Below are 24,337 nucleotides of genomic sequence, written 5' to 3' on the forward strand. Positions count from 1 at the left end.
ACATTATCGACAAAACATTAAATAATACAACATTTTCCCCGTCTACCTCCTCGAGTTTCAGGTATACTGAGCAGACTTAAAACTTGGAGACGTGCCACCAGAGAATCAATACGAACTTGATGCTTTAAAAGTGATTAGATTAACGTCTTCAAATCTAAGCAGATTCAGGCTCCTCTGATGAGGGAAGATCGTGCTCTTGCAAAGCTCGTCCTTTGTTTTGCTCCTCGATCATCTTGAAATTACAACTTTATGCCATAAATTGTGATATAACAGATCTCGTGCTAACGGTGAATATGTTGGACTCATAAAAAGTTTGTTGGAATCATAAAAAGTTTGTAGGACTCATAAAAAGTTTGTAGGAGCAGGTGTTCTAACACCTGCTCCTTGGTCATATTACTGAGGCGTTTGGGCAGATTGGCAATTACGTCCTTACATTTGGTATTGGTTCTATAGCTCTGTGTCGCTTACATAGACCCCTAGACGTACAATACTTCTTGCGTCTTCATGCCCTTGACGCTTAGTGGCCCTGAGCAAGAGGTTGAGAATCTGTGTGACGCGCTGCGTGGTGCAGCAGTGTTGATAGCTCTGAGCCGCGCTCTATGATACGCTGCGTACATCCCTGATGTACTCTATGTAGAGTTCTGCGGGGTGTTCTGTGGTGGTCTCTTATCTTAATGCCTTATTGCTGACTTTCATGATACCTCCATTGTCCATTAGCTAGAAGAGGAGGACGCGAGAGTACTTACCATGACCTGGGATGGGGAATATTGCCTTCAGAATGGACAACAACATGGATGGTAATGGGGACCAACCCAATAGATGTCTCAGTGCTAAAGGCTGAGATGTCTCAGTGCTAATGGTATTGGTAAACGTGTCGAAGGAATTGCTTACCAATTATAGGAAAGCCATGGACTTAATTAAGACAAGGTAGGGAAAAGGACACATGTAGCATTTTATCGAAAAAATATAATCCAGTGCTACTGATATCTATTACATGAATAGAATTACTTGAACAATTACTTGAACAAAAACTTGATGTATTTGAACTTGAACGCATTTTGAAGTATTTATCCTAAACGACCAAATTATAATGAACTATATATCAGAGCGGATGGTACAATTGACAAGCTGTCCCGTACTCTCCTAGTTGTGCTTGCGGGGGATGACCTCTGCTCTTTCGGCTCGCCTCTCAAATGTCAATCAATCAACTGTTACTAACTACTAGCTATTTTTATATACACACACACACCCAACAAGCAGCCCGTAACAGCTGTCTAACTCCCAGGCACCTATTTACTGCTAGGTACCAGGGACATCAGGGTGAAAGAAACTCTGCCCGTTTCTCTCTGCCGGCGCCGGGAATCGAACCCGGGACACAGTATTACGAGTCCCGCACGCTGTCCACTCAACATGGGACGCTACCAGCGTCCCAGGAGCGCCAACGGCCATGTTTGTGTTCTCAGTTAGGTCGGGTTGTGGCAATTTAATAAATCATTTCTATGGCATTGTCACTAACCGGAGGGGACGGGCTGATCAGCGGGAGATCTCTTACATGGGATACCTTGCGACGAGTGCGGGGCTCACCGTCCCCGCGGCCCGGTCCCCGACAGGCCGCCTCACAGCAACTGTTTTTTTTACAATCCGATTACTTTTACATCAATTATTTGGGCCCCAACGGATGCATAACTTGGTAAGCAAATATAATATAATAATATTAATGACAAGGATTTCCTAATTGGAGTTAATTCCTTGAATTTTTGCACCATATTCTAAAAGAGATGATAAAACCAAAATTATTAACACCAAAATATATTATCTGTAAGGAGGGTAGCAATAGCTCCTTTATTTTCTAGCATTTAAAAAATTTAATTTGATTTCAGAAAATTCTAAAATAATATGAATTTTAGATTTAAAGCCTCTGACATGGGAACAGCAGCGAGGTCTCAGTCATGCATCAACGGAGCAACAGCCAGATCTCACTGTAATAGTGAGCGTTCTCACCTAGTTGTGCTTGCATGGGTTGAGCTTGGGCTCTTTGGTTCCGCCTTTCAGCTGTCAATAAACTGGTGTACAGGTTCCTGAGTCTATTGGGCTCTATCATATTTATATATGAAACTGTGTATGGAGTCAGCCTTCACCACATAATTTCCTTGTGCATTCAATTTTGTAACTACCCTGACACTGAAAAAAATCTAATGTCTCTGTGGCTCATTTGATAACTAAATTTCCACCTGTGCACTTTTGCTTATGTTCCGCCCATGCTAAATAGTTTGTCTTTGTCCACCCGTGCATTTCTCTGAAAATTCTGAAGGTGGTGATCAAGTCTCCCTCAACTTTTCTGTTTTCCAGGGACGTCAGGTTTAATTCCTGTAGCCTTTCATCGTAACTCATACCTCTCAGCTCTGACTGGTGGCATATCACGGAATCTTTTCTAACTTTATCTTGTGTTTAACTAGGTATGGATCCCAGGCAAGAGCTGCATACTTCAGGATTGGTCTGACATATGTGGTATACAAGATTTTAAATGATTTCTTACAATCTACCATACGCCGCTGATGATATCGTTTTGATGTTTGCTTCTGTTAACAGGTTTGGTGTGATATCAACCCCCAGATCTTTCTCTCTATTTGACAATTGAATGATTTCTCCTTCCTGATGGTACCTTGTGTTCAGCCTCCTGATCTCTTCACTTAAATTTATTACTTTACACCTATATGAGTTGAACTTGGGTTAATTAAGTGTTAAATGAGTAAGACACAGAAGTGCAAATTTTTAGCTAAGAAAAAAATCTTAAGTTTTGAGTTTAAAATCTAAAAGTGGTGATAACGTTTTATTAAAGTGATTTATCCATTTTTGAGTTTGAGAAGTCAAGTGTTTAATTCATTAAATTAAATAAAAGATCCGTGAGTTTAATAATTCATTTTACTGATGTCCCACTAACGAGGTATTGAACAGAGTAGTGATTACGAGGCCTTCTAATTATATTAAAGTCGTGGAGATGGGCTGTAAGGCAGTGGACCCTACATCTCAGAAGGCTGTCATTTCTAGAGACACTTCATATTAGTGAACGTGAACGGTGTTTCCTGTTCATTCTTAAGAATTTAAAGAGTACCTTAAGCAGGCCTGGGTTCCCCTGACAGGCTGGTGGCAGTACCGTTTCTCCAACCCGTTTTATCTCCTTTCTATCATTTTTCTTCTCAATTTTTCTCCTTTTTTTTCCTTCTCCTCTTTAGTCTTTCCTCATTTGTCCGTCTTTTACTGCAGGCGCTCCTTTGCTCTTTCCATTTCCTATCTCCGATCTGCATCTCCTCCCTACACTTGCTTATTCCTCTTCCTCTCATCATCACTCTCTCCCATACTTTCCCCTTATTCTTTTTTCCCCCAAACATCACTCATGTGCCATAGGAACAGCTGCCAGAGGCCACTCTCCCAAAAATGCCTCGTAAAGAAATATGGAGATCTGCGTGCATATATCACAAAATTTAGGTTGAGAAACGTTCTGCTAGATATTAGCTTAACAGAATAATAGAACTTAAATGTAGTAGCACATGGAATCAGGATTTAGTTTGTTATCTCATGACTTCACCATGAACCAGACTGCTGCCATTTGTATTATATCCCAGTATTAACACCTATAGTAATAAACAAATTACACATTTCTCCTGAATGAAGAAGGATTACGAAATTTGTTTAATAAACCTGGATTAATGCTTACGAGGAAGCCTTAAGAGTATTATGCTATATGCGCTCGGATAACGTACAGTAGTTCCTGTTAAAAGACTCAGATGTTCGTAGAATTTACAAGAAACGTATTAGGTAAAATATTAATCAGATTCAACATTTCATAATTCAGGTGAAGCAGGTTTTTTTATTTGTCAATTTTTCACCCTGTCAATTCTCCCTGAGAATTTTGAAGGTGGTTATCACGTCGTCGCTTTCTCTTTTGTTTTCCAGGGACGTGAGGTTCAGCTCCTTTAGCATTTCTTCCTAGCTCATACCTCTCAGTTTCTGGACGAGCCTGATGCCATACCGTTGAATCCTTTCTAACTTTTTCTTGTGTTTAACTAGGTATGGACTCCTGGCTGGAGCTGTATTTTCCAGGATTGGTCTGACATAATTGGTATAAGAATCCTGAACGATTCCTTACACAAGTTTCTAAAGGCAGTTCTCATGTTGGCCAACTTAGCATATGTCGCTGATGATATCCTTTTGATGAAATTCCTTTTGTGATCCTTTTGATGTAAGGTTTCCTGTACACCAGTTGCATAGTGCTACTGGCAGTATGGGTTCGAGTCACTTCTGGGGTGTGGAGTTTTCAGTAGCATACATGCCTGGGGACCATTCACGCTTGTTCGCATAAATAAATAAATATATATATATATATATATATATATATATATATATATAAATATATATATATATATATATATATATATTAGTATATTTTGGTAGCAGTCTTTCCTGTAGACATATATTATTAAATATGACCGAAAAAGTAAGATTAATAATTCTAACACGAATTTTCTCGATCTTTCGTACATTTCTTATCACTGTTGGTGCTAATTCAAAAAGTAATTCTCCAAAATTCATTTTTATTTCTAGTCTGACGCGACACTAGAGCGCGTTTCGTAAAACTTATTACATTTTCAAAGACTTTAGTTTACACATACACAACTGAATAGAACTTACACATCTCCGATTTGATTATATCTACATTTGAGTGAGGTGGATGGGGTGAGGTGGTATTAATAGGGTATTAATTTCATCAACACAAGACAGAACATGAAACAATGGGTATTGAATTGAAGTGATTGTAGAAAGCCTATTGGTCCATATTTCTTGATGCTTCTATATTGGAGCGGAGTCTTGAGGTGGGTAGAATATAGTTGTGCATTAATTGGCTGTTGATTGCTGGTGTTGACTTTTTAATGTGTAGTGCCTCGCAAACGTCAAGCCGTCTGCTATCGCTGTATCTATCGATAATTTCTGTGTTGTTTACTAGGATTTCTCTGGCGATGGTTTGGTTGTGGGAAGAGATTATATGTTCCTTAATGGAGCCCTGTTGCTTATGCATCGTTAAACGCCTAGAAAGAGATGTTGTTGTCTTGCCTATATACTGGGTTTTTTGGAGCTTACAGTCCCCAAGAGGGCATTTGAAGGCATAGACGACATTGGTCTCTTTTAAAGCGTTCTGTTTTGTGTCTGGAGAGTTTCTCATGAGTAGGCTGGCCGTTTTTCTGGTTTTATAGTAAATCGTCAGTTGTATCCTCTGATTTTTGTCTGTAGGGATAACGTTTCTATTAACAATATCTTTCAGGACCCTTTCGTCTGTTTTATGAGCTGTGGAAAAGAAGTTCCTGTAAAATAGTCTAATAGGTGGAATAGGTGTTGTGTTAGTTGTCTCTTCAGAGGTTGCATGGCGTTTCACTTTTCTTCTTATGATGTCTTCGACGAAACCATTGGAGAAGCCGTTGTTGACTAGGACCTGCCTTACCCTACAGAGTTCTTCGTCGACTTGCTTCCATTCTGAGCTGTGGCTGAGAGCACGGTCGACATATGCGTTAACAACACTCCTTTTGTACCTGTCTGGGCAGTCACTGTTGGCATTTAGGCACATTCCTATGTTCGTTTCCTTAGTGTAGACTGCAGTGTGGAAACCTCCGCTCTTTTCCATGACTGTTACATCTAGAAAGGGCAACTTCCCATCCTTTTCCATCTCGTAAGTGAAACGCAGCACGGAACTCTGCTCAAACGCCTCCTTCAGCTCCTGCAGATGTCTGACATCAGGTACCTGTGTAAAAATGTCGTCAACATACCTGCAGTATATGGCCGGTTTCAAGTTCATGTCGACTAAGACTTTTTGCTCGATGGTACCCATGTAGAAGTTTGCAAACAGGACACCTAGGGGAGAACCCATGGCGACCCCATCTACTTGCTTATACATGTGCCCATCCGGGCTCAAGAAGGGTGCCTCTTTAGTACAAGCTTGGAGTAGTTTCCTTAGGATATTTTCTGTCGGATGATAGCCGACAGAGTGTATCGTGATCCAGCCTTTACTCCTCTTGACATACCAGAAAATATCCTAAGGAAACTACTCCAAGCTTGTACTAAAGAGGCACCCTTCTTGAGCCCGGATGGGCACATGTATAAGCAAGTAGATGGGGTCGCAATGGGTTCTCCCCTAGGTGTCCTGTTTGCAAACTTCTACATGGGTACCATCAAGCAAAAAGTCTTAGTCGACATGAACTTGAAACCGGCCATATACTGCAGGTATGTTGACGACTTTTTTACACAGGTACCTGATGTCAGACATCTGCAGGAGCTGAAGGAGGCGTTTGAGCAGAGTTCCGTGCTGCGTTTCACTTACGAGATGGAAAAGGATGGGAAGCTGCCCTTTCTAGATGTAACAGTCATGGAAAAGAGTGGAGGTTTCCACACTGCAGTCTACACTAAGGAAACGAACATAGGAATGTGCCTAAATGCCAACAGCGACTGCCCAGACAGGTACAAGAGGAGTGTTGTTAACGCATATGTCGACCGTGCTCTCAGCCACAGCTCAGAATGGAAGCAAGTCGACGAAGAACTCTGTAGGGTAAGGCAGGTCCTAGTCAACAACGGCTTCTCCAATGGTTTCGTCGAAGACATCATAAGAAGGAAAGTGAAACGCCATGCAACCTCTGAAGAGACAACTAACACAACACCTATACCCCCTATTAGACTATTTTACAGGAACTTCTTTTCCACAGCTCATAAAACAGAGGAAAGGGTCCTGAAAGATATTGTTAATAGAAACGTTATCCCTATAGACAAAAATCAGAGGATACAACTGACGATTTACTATAAAACCAGAAAAACGGCCAGCCTACTCATGAGAAACTCTCCAGACACAAAGCAGAACGCTTTAAAAGAGACCAATGTCGTCTATGCCTTCAAATGCCCTCTTGGGGACTGTAAGCTTCAAAAAACCCAGTATATAGGCAAGACAACAACATCTCTTTCTAGGCGTTTAACGATGCATAAGCAACAGGGCTCCATTAAGGAACATATAATCTCTTCCCACAACCAAACCATCGCCAGAGAAATCCTAGTAAACAACACAGAAATCATCGATAGATACAGCGATAGCAGACAGCTTGACGTTTGCGAGGCACTACACATTAAAAAGTCAACACCAGCAATCAACAGCCAATTAATGCACAACTATATTCTACCCACCTCAAGACTCCGCTCCAATATAGAAGCATCAAGAAATATGGACCAATAGGCTTTCTACAATCACTTCCATTCAATACCCATTGTTTCATGTTCTGTCTTGTGTTGATGAAATTAATACCCTATTAATGCCACCTCACCCCATCCACCTCACTCAAATGTAGATATAAACAAATCGGAGATGTGTAAGTTCTATTCAGTTGTGTATGTGTAAACTAAAGTCTTTGAAAATGTAATATGTTTTACGAAACGCGCTAAAGTGTCGCGTCAGACTAGAAATAAAAATGAATTTTGGAGAATTGATTTTTGAATTACCACCAACAGTGAAAAGAAATGTACGAAAGATCGAGAAAATTCGTGTTAGAATTATTAATCTTACTTTTTCGGTCATATTTAATAATATATATATATATATATATATATATATATATATATATATATATATATATATATATATATATATATATATATATATATATATATATATATATATATATATATATATATATATATCTATATATATATATATATATATATATATATATATATATATATATATATATATATATATCTATATATATATATATATATATATATATATATATATATATATATATATTTATATATATATATATATTTATATATATATATATATATATATATATATATATATATATTTATATATATATATATTTATATATATATATATATATATATATATATATATGTATATATATATATATATATATATATATATATATATATATATATATATATATAAGAGAAATATATATATATATATATATATAAGTGTTATATATATATATATATATATATATATATATATATATAACACTTAGATATATATATATATATATATATATATATATATATATATATATATATATATATAAGTGTTCCAAGGGTTGTTATAGCCGGGGGGAAGGGTTGTAGAGATTAGCTCCCATAGCCTGTAAAGTGTCCCTGATGGCGTGCGTCTCAAATAGCCTCTGACAACCATGTCCAGTTCCTGGCCTGCACGTGTGACTTAGCCTCTAGGCCTGGCGGAACTGCTGCTACCAACAGGAGAAGGGGCGAAGGCGGGTCTCTGGCGCCTTAAAATCAGTTGCTTTGGGCAGATGGGACTTGTTAGCCTGAAAAGGCAGCTTATCTAGGGGAAGGGAAAACCCTGAATTCAAATCTCTGCTGTCTTGCGGCTAGACCCACTCATGGGAAAGACTTCGGGAGTCAACCCTGAGGAAAAATCCGGAGTCGGAGTCCTTAAGGCAGTTTGCAGCTGATTACAGCTACATTCTGGCAACTCTTGCGACGACACTGGTACCAAGCGTATCGGCGCCCGCCCTTCCCTTGGATCACATCGGTGGCGTGGAGGGTGGATCTGCTGCATGGGCAACAGCTGATCCTCCATAATTACTGCCAAGGCCTGTGCCCTGGAGAGGACACTCTATCATCGCCTTGGCGATGGCTCAACGCGGGAAGTGACAGTTACTGGTGATAAGCCTACCACTCAATTGGCGTAGAGTAAGGCGCCAGGGGTTGCTTCCGTCGGTGGGAGAAATCATCCGATTTCATAGGACAGCTACCGGCCGCATCAAGCTGGGCAGCCCCCAGCCAATAAGGTGCTGTCCCGCCACGGTCCGCCTGCTCCACTGGGTGCGTGGGGCTTAGGCCACAATCCAGTAAGCGGATCGTCAACCCATGCACCAGGCAAAATAAAACAAACACAGAGCCACCCAGCTGTCAAACTGGGCACATGGAATGTAAGGACCATGACACCGGGTCTCTCGGAAGATCTACTGGAAGTGAACGACGCCCGCAAGACAGCTGTGATCAACAATGAACTGCGCAGGCTCCAGATGGACATAGTTGCCCTGCAGGAGACACGTCTGCCCGCAACCGGCAGCATACGGGAGAAGGACTTTACCTTCTTCTGGCAGGGCAAACCACCAGAAGAGGTAAGGGAGCATGGCGTGAGCTTTGCCATCAGGAACAGGTTGTTAGGGTCCATAGTACCGCCTATGGAGGGGTCTGCAAGGATCATCAAACTTCAGCTTCATACAGCAGCAGGAATGGTCAGCCTCATCAATGCCTATGCACCAACACTGACCTCCTCTACCGAAGCGAAGGACAAGTTCTATGATGACCTCGGCCTAGCTCTCAGAGACATACCTCAACAAGAGCCAGTCTTCCTCCTGGGAGATTTTAATGCAATAGTTGGTTCAGATCACAGCTCTTGGCCTTCCTGCCTGGGCCAGTTTGGATTTGGGAAGATGAATGAGAGTGGGCAGCGCCTCCTGGAGTTCTGCTGCCGTCATGATCTCTGCATCACCAATTCCTTTTTCGACACCAGGCCCCAGCATAAGGTTTCCTGGAGACATCCCAGGTCTAAGCATTGGCACCAACTCGACCTGGTGCTTACGGGGCGTAACAATCTGAGAAATGTCAAACTGACCCGCAGCTTCCAGAGCGCAGATTCCGACACCGACCACTCTCTCGTCGTTTGCAGAGTAAATTCCAGCCCCGGAAAATCCACAGAGCAAAGAAGGAGGGAAAACCACGCATTAACGTAAACAAGACCTGTGACCTTCACAAGGTGGAGGAATTCACTGCGCGCTGGTAAATGCCCTTCCTTTACCACCCTGCGATAGCGCAAGTGAGAGGTGGTCACATCTCAGGGGTACTATTTTCAACACTGCTATGTCCACCTTTGGTAAGAGGCAGAACAAGTCAGGAGATTGGTTCGAGGCCAGTGCAGAGGAACTGTTACCCCTCGTAGAGGAAAAGAGACAAGCTCTCTCATCCTACAAGAACCTGCCCTCAGAAAAGAACCTACAGGCCCTTCGTATTGCCCGCAGTAGAGTTCAACAAACTGCGAGGCGTTGTGATAACGATTACTGGCTTCGACTTTGTTCCAGCATCCAGACTGCGGCCACTGTCGGCAACATAAGAGGCATGTATGAAGGGATCAAACAGGCAACAGGCCCTATACAAAACCGGACGGCTCCTCTAAAGTCAGCCACTGGAGAAATCATTAAAGACCGTGATCAACAGATGAATCGCTGGGTGGAACATTACTCCGAACTCTACTCCAGAGAGAACTTGGTCAGCGTAGAGGCTTTGGATGCAATTGAATGCCTGCCCATCATGGAAGAACTTGATCTTGAACCGACTGTGTAAGAAGTTGAGAAAGCAGTGGATTCACTTTCCTCAGGGAAGGCCCCAGGAGACGACAGGATTCTGCCTGAAGTTCTCAAGTGTGCTCGTGGAACACTTAAATCTGAGCTTCATGAACTTCTGTGCCAGTGCTGGAGGGAGGACTCGGTGCCACAAGACAAGAGAGATGCAAACATCATCACTCTCTACAAAAATAAAGGTGACAGAAGCGATGTAAACAACTATCCCGGCATCTCCCTCCTCAGCGTCGTTGGCAAACTCTTTGCTAGGGTCGTTTTGGTCAGGCTTCAGATTCTTGCAGAAAGAGTGTACCCCGAGTCACAGTGTGGTTTCCGAGCAGAGAGGTCGACTACTGACATGGTGTTCTCCCTGAGACAGCTTCAAGAAAAGTGCAGGGAGCAGAGAAAAGCCTTGTACATCGCCTTCATTGACCTTACAAAGGCCTTCGACCTCGTGTGTAGGGACGGACTCTTCAAGATCTTGGCCAAAATTGGCTGTCCACCCATCCTACTCAGCATGATACAATTGTTCCACAAGGACATGAAGGGGACAGTCGTGTACGATGCTTCAACTTCTGAACCATTCAACATTAACAGAGTGGTGTTAAACAGGGGGGTGTTCTTACTCCAACCCTGTTCGGCACCTTCTTCGCGATCCTCGTCAAGCATGCCTTTGGAACAACCACAGAAGGCATCTATCTCCGTACAAGATTTGATGGAAAGCTCTATAATCTATCCAAACTCCGAGCAAAGACAAAAGTACAGATGCGAATCCTCAGGGAGTTCCTCTTCGCCGGCGACGCAGCGATCACCACACACTCAGCAGAAGGCTTGCCGCAGCTACTCAACCGCTTTGCCGCAGCCTGTTCCGCATTCGACCTGACAATCAGCCTGAAGAAGACACAGGTGATGGGACAAGATGTTAATGAGCTACCCTGTATAAATATAGCAGACTATGTACTGGAGGCAGTTCACGAGTTTGTGTACCTAGGCTCCACACTCTCAGACACCCTTTCCCCGGACACTGAGCTCAACAGGCGTATCGGGCAGGCTGCAGCAACACTGGCCAGGCTCACAAAGCGCATTTGGGAAAATGCCAAACTGACAGTACACACCAAGGCACAAGTCTACATGGCATGTGTGGTGAGCAGACTTCTCTACGGCTCGGAATCCTGGACCCTGCGCTCTCGCCAGGAGAGAAGGCTTAATACCTTTCACATGCGGAACCTGAGACGCATCCTTGACATCACGTAGAAAGACCACGTCACCAACAACGATGTACTCGAGAGAACAGGAGTCCTTTCAATGTTCACTCTCCTGAAACAGAGACGCATGCGATGGCTGGGACATGTCACACGCATGGTCGATGGCTGCATACCGAAGGACCTCTTGAGTGGAGAACTGGCATCAGGAAGGAGACCCACCGGAAGACCTCAGCTGCGTTTCAAAGACGCCTGCAAACGCGACCTCAAGCAGATAGACATCGACATCAACACTTGGGAGGCAGCAGCTGCGGACAGATCTGCCTGGAAATGTAAAGTGCAGAAGGGACTCCAGCAATTCGAAGATGAACTGAAGAGGCAGGCGGAGGATAATAGCATTCAGAGAAGGTCTCGACCACTATCAGACGCACCCGCTTCGGCGTTTATCTGCGCTCGCTGCAGTCGAGACTGTCATTCTCGGGTTGGCCTTCACAGCCACAGCAGGCGCTGCATCCATATTATATATATATATATATATATATATATATATATATATATATATATATATATATATATATATATATGTCGTACCTAGTAGCCAGAACGCACTTCTCAGCCTACTATGCAAGGCCCGATTTGCTTAATAAGCCAAGTTTTCCTGAATTAATATATTTTCTCTAATTTTTTTCTTATGAAATGATAAAGCTACTCATTTCATTATGTATGAGGTCAATTTTTTTTTATTGGAGTTAAAATTAACGTAGATATATGACCGAACCTAACCAACCCTACCTAACCTAACCTAACCTATCTTTACAGGTTAGGTTAGGTTAGGTAGCCGAAAAAGTTAGGTTAGGTTAGGTTAGGTAGGTTAGGTTGTCGAAAAAACATTAATTCATGAAAACTTGGCTTATTAGGCAAATCGGGCTTTGCATAGTAGGCCGAGAAGTGCGTTCTGGCTATTAGGTACGACATATATATATATATATATATATATATATATATATATATATATATATATATATATATATATATATATATATATATATATATATATATATATATATATATATATATATATATATATATATATATATATATATATATATATATATATGATACTCCTGGGGGCGGACAGGGAACGGACGCTGGGAGGAGGCTCTGCCGGCCATGTGCCATTATCTTGTGACATCCTGACCCCACCGGGCCCAGACTCAACAGTGTGCAGTGTGAACATCCTGGGAAGGTGTGAGAGTGGCAGGAAGTGTCCAGGGTGAACTATCGCAAGCAAAAACAATCAAACAAGTGGATTGGCAGTGTGGAATCGTTTGAACTGCAGTGAGGGCCAACAAGGGCGCCCTGAGGGGCTCCCTCGGTTATGGTGGTGGGGGTGGGGGGTGGGGGGATGGGGTGTTGTTGTGCGGTCAGTCGAGGGGGGGGGGGTGACCAGTGTGTAAGTGTTTATGAAAATATCCCTGAAAAATAGATACCTCGGCTCTCGGGAAACTGGTATCGTGTTTTAAGTGCATCGAGTCCACAGTGAACCAGTTTATATTGTGCAGTGATATATCACGAGATTATACAAACGTGTTAGTGTCACCCCTCTGACCCCCCCCCCCCCCACTCCCCATACCCGCTAGTGTGTACCGTCACCCAACCCAAGAGTCACCCTCTCCCCCTGCCCCACCCCCAACCGCGACCGCTACCTCCCTGTGTCCACCCCCTCACGCTACTTCCGCCCAGCGCCCACCCAGCGCCCGCCCAGCGCCTGCCCAGCGCCCGCCCAGCGCCCGCCGATGTCGCAGGTCACGACTGACAGCCAGGCTTCTCTCAGCCAAGAGGAGCCATCAATCGACGACAGGTATGGCACATGCCAAGTGTGTGACAAGGTGTGGAGACTCAAGCGTAACGGAGATGTGCTCAAGCATGCTCACAACGGAACCGATTGTCCGGGTATGTGGCGCCCTCCCAAAGAGAGTATCAATCAAGGCCCCACTCCAGCAGTCAGGGAAAACACCTCCAACAGCTTCATTTCGACTGAGAACCTACTAGAAGCCATCAAAGCAACATCGGTTGGAACCTTGCAGCACATCCCCAAAGCTGCCCGGCCCCAGGCAGCAGCCAAACTACCCAGCCTCTTGAAAAAGGTCAATGACTCCCCCGGAACTATCCAAGCATGGCACAACCTTCTCCTGTTTGGAAACATATGCCTACCTGTCCCTGCAAGGAGAGACAAATCACTAGCTTCGTCGGTCATTATGGCTATAAATAGTTTTCCTAGAGAGGACAACCAGGCACCCCTCCCCACCCGTGCCAAAAACACCCACCGCAGGAAAGGTATCAACAGCAGAACCGAGGCATCCAAAATCAGAGCAACAGTCAGCAAGAAAATAGAAGAAGGCAACACAATAGGGGCGATCAGAGTCATCACCAGTGAAGACACAGTTGCCACCAGGGATGCCAATACAGCACAAGCCCTGAGGGAAAAACACCCACCCAGAGCTCCTCGTGACGACAGTGTCCCCCTAGTCGGTGTCACCAGAGCAGAACCCCTGTGTGTGCTCGAATCCATGGTGCACAAAGCAGCTTTATCCTTCCCACCAGGATCAGCAGGTGGGTTCACAGGACTACGACCCAACCACATCAAACAAATGCTCAACCCTGCACTGGGAGACATTGCACGGAGCCTCCTGGTGGAACTAACTAGATTCGCCAACACATGTCTAGCTGGCAACATACCAGAGACCATACGGCCTCTCTTTTTTGGCGCTACCCTCTGTGCCCTGAGGAAAAAAGATGGAGGAATCAGACCGATAGCTGTGGGCAATTCACTCCGGCGTCTCGTCGCTAAGGCTGCTGCTAGAGCAGTTAGTCAGGGAGCAGCCGACATGCTGAAGCCAAAACAGCTTGGGTTTGGCATTCCCCAAGGGTGTGAGGCAGCGGCTCATGCAGCTAGAGCCTACATTGCCAACATTACGAATGAAAAAGCCCTGATAAAGCTGGACTTCAAAAATGCTTTCAATCTGGTTAGAAGGGATGCAGTACTCAGTGCAGTTCATCGCCTTTTTCCTTCCCTCTACCCGTTTGTAAACTCATGCTACAGCAAGAATCTAACTCTGCTTTTTGGGGAACATGAAATTGAATCACAAGAAGGTGTCCAACAAGGTGACCCCCTTGCTCCTTTTCTGTTCTGCCTAGTTATCAAGGAAGTCACCGATAACCTGTCCAGTGAGCTCAACATTTGGTTTCTGGATGATGGTACTCTAGCCGGCTCCCCAGCCTCACTCTTGGACGACATAAGAATAATCCAGGAGCAAGGAGCAAGCCTAGGCCTCACCCTGAACCCTTCCAAGTGCGAAATAACCTCCACCAACCAGCACATAATAGAGCAAATAAAGGTTGTTTTGCCTGACATTCATACAACCAACCCTGAGGACAGCACACTCCTAGGTGCTCCTCTTGGAAGGAATGCCATCGACGGGGTCCTCGGTAAGAAGATCACTGACCTGAAGAGGATGAACGAGAGGATTGAAGACATCGATGCTCATGATGCACTTTACCTCATCACCAGATGCTTGTCCCTCCCCAGGCTGACCTACTTTCTAAGATGTTCGCCATCTTTCAACAATATTAAATTAGAAGAGTATGACAGCTTGCTGAAATCAACACTAGAAAAAGCCCTCAATCTTTCCCTCAGCACTCACAGTGGAAACAGGCCTCCCTTCCTGTCAGACTCGGGGGCCTTGGCATGCGCACAGCAACACAAATTGCTGTACCAGCGTTCCTGTCCTCTTCAGTGGGGTCTGACAACTTGGTGAAGGAAATCCTACCTGAGCACCTAGTTCAACAGGCAGGGGTGCATGATCCCAGCTTCACAGACTGCACAACCAAATGTGTCTCTCTCGCAGGACCAGCACCCCAACCACCGCCTTCTGAAGCCCATAAGCAATCCAGCTGGGATCGCCCCATTGCCGACCAAGAAGCTGCAACTTTACTAGAAGCTGCGACAACACCACATGACACTGCCCGACTTAGAGCTGTAGCAGCTCCCCATGCAGGTGATTTCCTATTAGCAACCCCAATGTCAGCAACCGGCACCCGTCTCACACCGCAGGCCCTCCGAATTGCCGTGGCTCTCCGCCTAGCTGCCCCAATCCACACCGAATACAGGTGTATTTGCGGCGAGGCAGAGGCCGACAGATATGGACGGCATGGCCTTCTTTGCCAAAGGACGGGAGGATGGCATGCAAGACACGGCGAGGTTAATGACATTATTAAGAGAAGCCTTACCACAGCCGGTTGTCCAGCAGAGAGAGAGCCCCGTTACCTAATGTCCCGCAACTCTGATGAGCCTGTCGGTCGCCCAGACGGAATCACGGTGAACCCCTGGAAGAATGGTAGACAGTTGGTGTGGGACTACACTTGCGTTTCAACTTTAGCCAATACCTATGTTGACTTCAGTGCTACACAAGCAGGAGGAGCTGCCAATCACCGGGAAGCGGCCAAGTCACGCAAATACAGAGACCTTGAGCACCACTACAATTTTGTCCCCATCGCCTCAGAGACACTTGGTGCCTGGGGTAAAAGTGCTGCTAGCTTTTTGAAGGAGTTGGGGTCTAAGCTAATCGAAACAACTAGAGACCCTAGAGCTGCCAGTTTTCTTTTTCAGCGCCTTAGTGTGGCCATCCAGAGAGGAAATGCTCACTGCATCCACGGTTCCTGCCCGCCATCTGAGGAGCTGGAGGAGCTTTTCAACTTGTGACAAGCAGCCTTGTACCCTGCATGTAATCAATATTGTAACTTTTTTTGTGTAATGACATTTTCAAATAAAGTTAGATAAATATACACACTTAACAAAAGAATAGGGGTGGTTGGAGAAGAAAATATCAAAGTGTTCAGTGAGGATCCACAAGGTCTTCTCTGAGTACTCTTTATTTTCTTCTCCGAGGCTATGGGTCCCTACACTTGCACCAGAGGTGGTACCCCTTCTATATATATATATATATATATATTAGTATATTTTGGTAGCAGTCTTTCCTGTAGACATATATTATTAAATATGACCGAAAAAGTAAGATTAATAATTCTAACACGAATTTTCTCAATCTTTCGTACATTTCGTTTCACTGTTGGAGGTAAATCAAAAATCAATTCTCCAAAATTCATTTTTATTTCTAGTCTGACGCGACTAGATAGTATATCGTATATCTAGTCTGATAGCGGATAGTAATCTTGGGCATAGCATTTTACCAAATCACCTCATTCTTTGGGGCACACGTGAGGAACACAAATGCGAACAAGCCTGAATGGTCCCCAGGACAATATGCAACTGAAAACTTGCACCCCAGAAGTGACTCGGCTATCACCTCATTTTGTCCGGTCGTGATGGTCAAGTGGATTAAGGCGTCTTGTACATACCAGTTGCGTTGCTTCTGGGAGTATGGGTTCGAGTCACTTCTGGGGTGTGAGTTTTCAGTTGCATATTGTCCTGGGGACCATTCAGGCTTGTTCGCATATATATATATATATATATATATATATATATATATATATATATATATATATATATATATATATATATATATATATATATATATATATATATATATATATATATATATATATATATATATATATGTGTGTGTGTGTGTGTGTATATCACGAAAATAAACACGTGATTAAAAATGTGTTTATATGGTACGACATATATGGTGTATGGTACGACATATATATATATATATATATATATATATATATATATATATATATATATATATATATATATATAAATATATATATATATATATATATATATATATATATATATATATATATATAAATATATATATATATATATATATATATATATATATATATATATATATATATATATATATATATATATATATTTATATATATATATGTGTGTATATCACGAAAATAAACACGTGATTAAAAATGTGACAATGTCAGACCACGGAGGAAAAATGAAACAGGAATTTCCTTAAGTACTTTCGTATATTAATATATCTTCAGAAGGAGTGTTTTTATTTATTTTTTTTGTTTTTTTTTAAATCGCGCTTTAGCTGATCTATTAGAAATGGATCTAAGTTATATAGACCACTGCTAATATTCAAATTACTTTCTTTTGTGATCTGTATCATAGCAGATTCAATTATGTTTCTGTTATAAGTGCTTTTACAATTTGTTATTGAAGAAGCACTCTCCCAATCAATTTGGTGAGCTTTTTCTGATAAATGAACAAACAAAGCATTAGACAATTGGCCATGTCTTACAGAGTATTTATGTTGCGATATTCTACATTTTAAATCTTTAGATGTTTGCCCAACATAGAACTTATTACATTCCTTTACAGAATGTAAAGGAATTTTTTTAATCTTTACAGAATATTACAGAACGCACTCCTTCTGAAGATGTATTAATATACGAAAGTACTTAAGGAAATTCCTGTTTCATTTTTCCTCCGTGGTCTGACGTTGTCATATATATATATATATATATATATATATATATATATATATATATATATATATATATATATATATATATATATATATATATATATATATATATATATATATATATATATATATATATATATATATGTATATGTTTCATTGAATATGACCGCATATTCTGTATTTATTATTTTCTGGTTTAGGGCTTCTATCCCTCTAACTATTTTCTTAGCATCAGGGCTTAATTGAAATAGGAGTTCTCCAAAACTCATTTTCGTACTTTTAAGGTGAAGAAAAGAAGTGATTTACTATAGTGTATTACACTTATTTGTATAATTTGCACGACGTTTCGAACCTCCATGGTTCATTCTCAAGTGAACAGATCTTACAATACTAGTATTGTAAGATCTGTTCACTTGAGAATGAACCATGGAGGTTCGAAACGTCGTGCAAATTATACAAATAAGTGTAATACACTATAGTAAATCACTTCTTTTCTTCACCTTAAAAGTACGAAAATGAGTTTTGGAGAACTCCTATTTCAATTAAGCCCTGATGCTAAGAAAATAGTTAGAGGGATAGAAGCCCTAAACCAGAAAATAATAAATACAGAATATGCGGTCATATTCAATGAAACATGTTTGAACGAAAACCTGCTGCCAGTATACACCAATATATGTATATATATATATATATATATATATATATATATATATATATATATATATATATATATATATATATATATATATATATATAAAGGATGGCGGATATATATATATATAATATATATCTATATATAGATATAGAACCTATATATAAACCTATATATATATTTATATATAGAACCTATATATATATAGAATATATATATATATAGAACTATTTATATATAGAACCTATTATATATAGAACCTATATATAAAGGATATATATATATATATATATATATATATATATATATATATATATATATATATATATATATATATATATATATATATATATATATATATATATATATATATATATATATATATGCAATTGACGATCACAAAACACTGATCATTTTATGCGGAAAATCCACAGAGAAATATGAAATGAGGTGAACGTTTCGGCTTTGTTAAAGCCTTTGTCAACACCAGACTGACTAAGGAGAAGGGAGAAGGGGGAGGATATATAGGCCGACACCTGACCAACCCATCCCTAGGGTTGGTCAGGTGTAATTAACCAAAAACAGGTATAGCTTAGCTTAGAATGGTCAAAGAGGATAAAGCGGTCAGAGAATAAGGATGAAAGATTAAAGAAAAGCCTCATGAACACACAATATATGAATATACAATTATAATTAGACATTGTAAGCCTCTCTATCAGAGTTGTTTCTTAAACTGTTGTGCAATATTATAACTTAAAAATGGATCAAGTTTGTACATTCCAGTACTAACATTAAGAAGATTGCTTTTTGAAACAAAAATCTTATCCAGGATTATCCCGGCTAATGTAGTTTGGTTTAGGTATGTTGATGATATTTTGTGCTTATGGCCGTGCAACAAAGACCAGATAGTTTTTCTTAATGAACTCAATTCTTTGGTACCTTCAATAAAATTCACTTGTGAGACTGAGGAGAATGGTACTCTTCCGTTTTTGGACATTATGATTCATAGAGTCACTAGAAAGTTCAAATTTAATGTGTATAGGAAACCTACCAACGTGGTGTCGTATGTTCATTTTTATTCGAATCATCATAGTAAAGTTAAACAGGCAGTATTTTCAGGAATGTTTCTACGAGCTTTGAGGATTTGCAGCCCTGAGTTTTTTGATGAAGAGATTGCTAAAATATATGAAATTGGGAAGAGTTTACAATATCCTAAGAGGTTTTTGGATTTTCTCGTTTGTACAAGCCAAGCGTACGTTTTATAATCACGTCCCTAAGGCGAAACCAAAAATTATTAACTCATTGGTGGTACCTTATGCGAGTGGACTTGAAAAATTGTCTCTGATTTTTAAGAAACTTAATATAAATTTGGTGTTCACTAATAGTACGATCAAATCCAATTTAATAAAAAACTCCCCTGATACAGCAGGTTGTGTGTATTCGATTCCCTGCAATGATTGTGATTCTGTGTACCTTGGACAAACAGGAAAGTCCTTACAATTGCGGTTGTCACAACATGCTTATAGTATTAGAACTGCCCAAACGTCTAATGCATTGTATCTACATACGAGTTTATGCGATCACAATATTAACTGGAATGGGGCAAAAAGCATTACCAATTGTGGTGATTTCGTGGAACGGAATTTGATTGAGTCTGCTCTAATCAGTCAGTGTCCAAATCTTCTTAATGTTAGTACTGGAATGTACAAACTTGATCCATTTTTAAGTTATAATATTGCACAACAGTTTAAGAAACAACTCTGATAGAGAGGCTTACAATGTCTCATTATAATTGTATATTCATATATTGTGTGTTCATGAGGCTTTTCTTTAATCTTTCATCCTTATTCTCTGACCGCTTAATCCTCTTTGACCATTCTAAGCTAAGCTATACCTGTTTTTGGTTAATTACACCTGGCCAACCCTAGGGATGGGTTGGTCAGGTGTCGGCCTATATATCCTCCCCCTTCTCCCTTCTCCTTAGTCAGTCTGGTGTTGACATTGGCTTTAACAAAGCCGAAACGTTCACCTCATTTCATATTTCTCTGTGGATTTTCCGCATATATATATATATATATGTATATATATATATATATATATATATATATATATATATATATATATATATATATATCTACATTTGAGTGAGGTGGGAAGGGTGATGTGGCATTACATTTGAGTAAGGTGGGAAGGATGATGTGGCATTAGAGGATATTAATAGGGTATTAAAAGTATCAACACAAGACAGAACACGAAACAATGGATATTGAATAGAAGTGTTTGTAGAAAGCCTATTGGTCCATATTTCTTGATGCTTCTATATTGGAGCGGAGTCTTGAGGTGGGTAGAATATAGTTGTGAATATAGTTCTACCCACCTCAAGACTCCGCTCCAATATAGAAGCATCAAGATATATGGACCAATAGGCTTTCTACAAACACTTCTATTCAATATCCATTGTTTCGTGTTCTGTCTTGTGTTGATACTTTTAATACCCTATTAATATCCTCTAATGCCACATCATCCTTCCCACCTTACTCAAATGTAATGCCACATCACCCTTCCCACCTCACTCAAATGTAGATATATATATATATATATATATATATATATATATATATATATATATATATATATATATATATATATATATATATATATATATATATATATATATATATATATAAAGAGAGCCCCGTTACCTAACGCTCCGTAACTCTGATGCTCTTATTGGTCGCCCGGATGGTATCACAGTGAACCCCTGGAAGAATGGCAAGCAGTTGGTATGGGACTACACGTGCGTATCAACCCTGGCTAACACCTACATTAATCTCAGTGTTGCACAACCAGGTGGCGCTGCCACCCACAGGGAAGCGGCCAAATCCCGTAAGTATAGAGAACTGGATCACCACTACAATTTTGTCCCCATTGCTTCTGAGACACTCGGCGCCTGGGGTAAAAGTGCTACCAGTTTTTTGAAGGAACTGGGTTCTAGGCTCATTGAAACAACAAGGGACCCAAGAGCTGCAAGCTTTCTTTTACAGCGCCTCAGTGTGGCGATACAGAGGGGAAATGCGCACTGCATCCAGGGTTCCTGCCCGCCATCTGAGGAGCCCGAGGAACTCGACAACCTATGATAACCATCTTTGTAACCCATATGTAACTCCTTTTTTGTAACAAAGTTCAAATAAAGTAAATATATATGTGTACATACAAAAGAATGGGGGTGGTAGAAGATAATATTAGTGTTCAGTGAGAAACCACAAGGTCTCCTCTGAATACTTTTTAATTTCTTCTCCGAGGCTATGGGTCCCCACATTGGCACCAGAGGTGGTACCCTCACAAACTTTAAAAAAAAAAAAAAAATAAAAAAATAAAAAAAAATATATATATATATATATATATATATATATATATATATATATATATATATATATATATATATATATATGTATATATATATATATATATATATATATATATATATATATATATATATATATATATATATATATACATATATATATATATATATATATATATATATATATATATATATATATATATATATATATATATATATATATATATATATATATATATATATATATATATATATATATATATATATAAAAGTTCGTTTGTTCAAAATCGCTAATCTTCGAAAGTTCTTCATCGATTGCTTTGAAATTTTCCCACAATGTTTCATTCACATCCGGCCAGGTTTTTATATGCATACTATATAGATGTTACGTCTGTGACAGTAAAACAAACATGCTTTTAGTGTCTTTCATGTGAGGGATATCTTCGAAACCTCTTTACCGATTGCATTGAAATTTTGACACACCGTTGCATACGAATAGGCGCGTCTTTTTATATATCTACTATATACATCCTTGTGAAAGGAAAAAACATCCTTTTCTTGAAAAACACCCCAATATGTTGAACGTAAGAGCGACACACGCTGAAATCTCCGAAAGTTCTTCACCGATTGCTTTGAAATTTTGACACAATGTTGCATACAAACAGGCGCGTCTTTTTTTTATATATATCTACTATATAGATGCCACCCTTGTGACAGGTAAAAACATGCGTTTTTGTAAAATAGCGCCATCTGTTGCACATAATAGCAACATGCACGCTATACTAAATATGTCACGAATTCCATGTCAATGTTTCTGATTGCATTGAAAATTTTTATTTTCACAGATTTCGATTTATTTTATTTTTTATTGTTTTATTTTGTGTGACATTGTGTTGGAATTGAGCTGTGTTGTTTACGATACCATTCATTTCGTAAGTATAAGTATAGATGCCACACCTGTGACAGGTAAAACTATGCTTTTCTTGACAAACAGCGCCATCTGTTGCATATAAGAGAAACACACATGCTATACTATATATGCTACAATCCAATTTCAATGTTTCTGATTGCATTGATAAATTGAATTTTCATAGATTATGATTTATTTTTATTTTGATTTAATTATTTTGTATGAATTGCGTTGGAATTGAGCTGTGTTGTTTACTATACCGTTCATTTCGTGAGTATAGTTATTTTTTGTTTTTTTCATATTTTTCATCTAATTTTTTAACTGGTTTTCTTATATTTCAGTGATGTGAACATCAGATCACTTGATGTTCCCAATTTTCTGATGGGAACAACATGCCATTTGGGAAGGCATCGGACGAGGGAGTGGGGAATGGTGGGGATGACGAGGGGACGGAAGTGAGAGATGGTGGGGAGGACGATGGGACAAGGGAGGAGGTAATGGTGGGGAAGAACGAGGGGACAAGGGAGTTTGGGATGGTGTGGACGAGGGGATGGGGAATGGAGAATGGTGGGGAGGACATAGGGACAGGGGAGTGGGGCATGGTGGGAAGGAAGAGGGGATGGTGGAGTGGGGAATGGTGGGGAGGACATAGGGACAGGTAAGTGGGGCACGGTGGGAAGGAAGAGGGGATGGTGGAGTGGGGAATGGTGGGGAGGACATTGGGACAGGGGAGTGGGGATGATGGGAAGGAAGAGGGGATGGTGGAGTGGGGAATGGTGGGTAGGACAAAGGGACAGGGGAGTGGGGCATGGTGGGAAGGACAAGGGGACGGTGTAGTGGGGAGTGGTTGGGAGGCTGAGGAGACGGGTGAGGAAAGAATGGTGGGGAGGACTGGGGGACTTCTTGAGGTTATCTTGAGATGATTTCAGGGCTTTTTAGTGTCCCCGCGGCCCGGTCCTCGACCAGGCCTCCACCCCTAGGAAGCAGCCCGTGACAGCTGACTAACACCCAGGTACCTATTTTACTGCTAGGTAACAGGGCCAGGCAAGGTTGCTGTGACTCAGTAACGCACGCGCGTTGCTGTGCCCCAGCAACGCACGCGCGTTGCTGTGCCCCAGCAACGCGTGGCCGGGTACTGCTAGTATATATATAAATATATATTTATTTTTTTATTTCTGTATGACTATATAGTCCCCTTCGGCCCTGTGAAGTTTGTATTTTTCATCTTATATAAGTGTTGATAGTTCTTTAAGGTCTGCAACAGTGATATATTGAGGCCAACTACAATTTGTAATATTGCTGGGGTTTTAATTAGTGCTAA

The sequence above is a fragment of the Procambarus clarkii genome, chromosome 29, assembly GCF_040958095.1.
Source record: "Procambarus clarkii isolate CNS0578487 chromosome 29, FALCON_Pclarkii_2.0, whole genome shotgun sequence".
In the NCBI taxonomy this organism is placed as follows: Eukaryota; Metazoa; Arthropoda; class Malacostraca; order Decapoda; family Cambaridae; genus Procambarus; species Procambarus clarkii.